Source organism: Tachysurus vachellii, chromosome 18 (genome assembly GCF_030014155.1).
Source record: "Tachysurus vachellii isolate PV-2020 chromosome 18, HZAU_Pvac_v1, whole genome shotgun sequence".
Lineage (NCBI taxonomy): Eukaryota > Metazoa > Chordata > Actinopteri > Siluriformes > Bagridae > Tachysurus > Tachysurus vachellii.
The window spans coordinates 20227016-20230001 of record NC_083477.1 but is presented as its reverse complement, the minus strand read 5'-3'; positions in this window follow the sequence as shown (position 1 = coordinate 20230001).

Below are 2986 nucleotides of genomic sequence, written 5' to 3'. Positions count from 1 at the left end.
ACGGGCAACTTGAAGATGCTTCTCGTAACCTGAAACAGAAAACAGAAGTCGAATCAATGAATCAAGAGGACACTTTCTAACTGAATGCTTTTGAGCTTCATTTGTGCTTTTAAAATAAATTTGTACCCATAATACGGCTGCACATTAAGGGCCAAGCTAGATTAAGCAGGCTTAGCCTTAAACCTAAATCTTAGAAGTAAACAAACTAACCCGCAAACTAGCATAGGAGAAAACAGACTAGCTCATTAACTAGCACATCAGCAGTAGGCTAGTTCATGCACTAGCAAGAATAAACACACTAACGTACAAACTAGTCAAGAAACAGATTAGTCCTGTAGCAATGTTCAATCTTACATGGTGCTTTCAGCTGTTCCCATAACACATGAAAGTGTGAAAGTGATACCAGACTTGTTGCTACAATTCTAGTGCATGGTTTAGCCTGTTTAGTCCCACAGTTAGCCTGTTCACTGCAATAGTTGCTAGACTAGCCGGTTAGATGGATGTTAATGCTAGCAAGCTAATAGGCAAACAGGTTAAAATACATACACTAATTAGCTAGCAACTTAGCGTTATAGTTAGCAGGGTAAAACATGTGTACGGTCAATTAAAACGCACATCTAGCATTTAAGAACTTTCAGTTTTAAACTTTTAGTTGCAAAGATAACATGACTAGTGAAGCAAGATTAAAAAATAAAACAAATTAGCGCATTAATGTTTGGATCACAGACACAATTTGTGTGGGAAATAAAAACTCTAAAAGATGCGAAAACATGTCAACTTACTGGAGTTTTTAAAAAGGAAACGATATCCCAGTTTTAAACACTTCTTCACAAGACAGTCTGAAACAGACAGAAAACAAAATGGGTTTGGTTTTGTTTTAAATGTTGGAACTTGTTTTTGATTATATTACATTTAAAAATCGGATATCCAAACTTTTTAATCTTAACATCTATTGAACTTAGGACAACCTTTTTCTGTCACATGTTTATATGTGTCAACTAAATTTATTTAATGTTCAGTTATAATACCTTGATTCACACAGTTCATGCTCAATGGTTCTTGATGCAAACATGCTGAAAGGAAGAAGAAGAAGAAGAAGAAGAAGAAGAAGAAGAAGAAGAAGAAGAAGAAAAGAGACAACAATGTAAAGTTTGTTTGCACCACTGACATTGATAATGGAAATGTTGTAAAAAAAAAAAAAAAAAAATCAGGTATTTATGCAGAAATTTTGATGAAAGAAAAATGAAACTACTTTGTGGTTTTGAGTCTGATGACACACGATTTCTTCAGTATTACGAACAGCTTTAGCTGTTGGTCTACTCTAGTGCTGAAATTGTGTAATATACTTTTACTGCTAATTCACAGGTTTTCACACATTTCACACATGACACATAATTAATTTTGATCAGATCCCATCTTGTTATTGTCAGCATTTCTGTTAAAGCTGTTCATGTTAATCTGCTAGTCAAATCCCTTTATAGAAAAAGCAACGCTGTATTGATTGTTACCTTCTAATTCCTTGAAGCCGAAGATGAAACTTTCACTTTTGTTTCCTTCACACACACCTGTTTGAATGGAAAGTCAGTAAAATACACAGAATTGTGTATCACAGTTTATTTGGCCATAAACACATCAATACAGGTAAATACATAAATACATTCTTTGTTATTCACATTAAAAGATCACACTTAAATTTGGAAGCTCACTTATTTCATGACTTACCTGCAACAATCACAGCAGCCAGGAGATAAATATGCAGAGACATATCTGAAGTATGATGTGATAGGTGAAGTAAACGGTCTGATCTGATCTCAAGTCACACCAAGGTTACACACCTTCAATCTCACACCTTAAATATCAACTTGAGGTCCAACCCAAGCTCCTCTATTGGACAATGAAGAAGGAAACTGAAATCTTAGCCGAAAATATTTTGTATTTTCAAGAAAATAAAACCGATACTTAGATAATTCTAATAATAAAGTTTCTAAAATTTACTCCAAGCTGATGATGATGATAATGATGACGACGATGATGTAATAAAAGTAATGAATAAAAAATAATATACCGAAGTTATAAGAGCTGGCAACTTTTTTATATATTCCCTGAAAAGATTTACAAATATAACGTCAAAGATATACAAATTCAGTGCAAATTCTCAATAATCTAAATCATCTACATCTAAATAAATGTATCTTTGTAATCTGTCAGTTATACTTGTTATACACTTTGTTGTCAAAAGCAACCGACTAATAGAAACTAATCAAACCTTCCTGAGATGAAAGGAAAGCAAACCAAGCTTTCATTTCTGTTTTTTTTTCTGTCAATTCATCTCAATGGCACGAGGAAATCCTGGGATTAATCTTAATGATTGTCTTCTTTTATCTCATGAGCTTCAGTTCATCTTTAAGACAGATTTTGATCAGAATCATCTAATCGAATTTTTTTATGTTTGTTTGTTTGCTTGTTTGTTTGTTTTTTGCCATATGAGAGAGATGTGGTGTAAGGGGAATAAAATATTTTGGGATGTGCACATGTTTATATTTTTATTTATTTTGTTGTTTTTCTCCAAAATCGCATCTAAAACAGAAGTCATTAAATACATCATAACTGTTGTGGAAATGTGAAACACAAACAATACGTGTTGTGTATTTGACCTCAAAGGTCACAAACCCGGTTTCTAGTTTAATTTTATTTTTTATTTATTTCTCCTTCAAACTTATGCGGCTGATCTTGCAGCAGCAAACAGCAGGGAGGCGCTGTTCAGGACCCTGTTGCTTGGGTGTGTATAGCTCGCCTTGTTTTATTTCCCACCCGTATTCAAACACAATCCCACCTACTGACGGTAGTTTATATCAACAAGCCGGCCTCTGATTCGTCAGATATGTAGCTCTTGCGAAATTGTATCCAATCCGAGGATAGTGTTTCGGTTGTGTCGGAATGTGGGTGGGAACAAAATAACGCGTCTGGTTCCGCTAAGAGAAGAAGA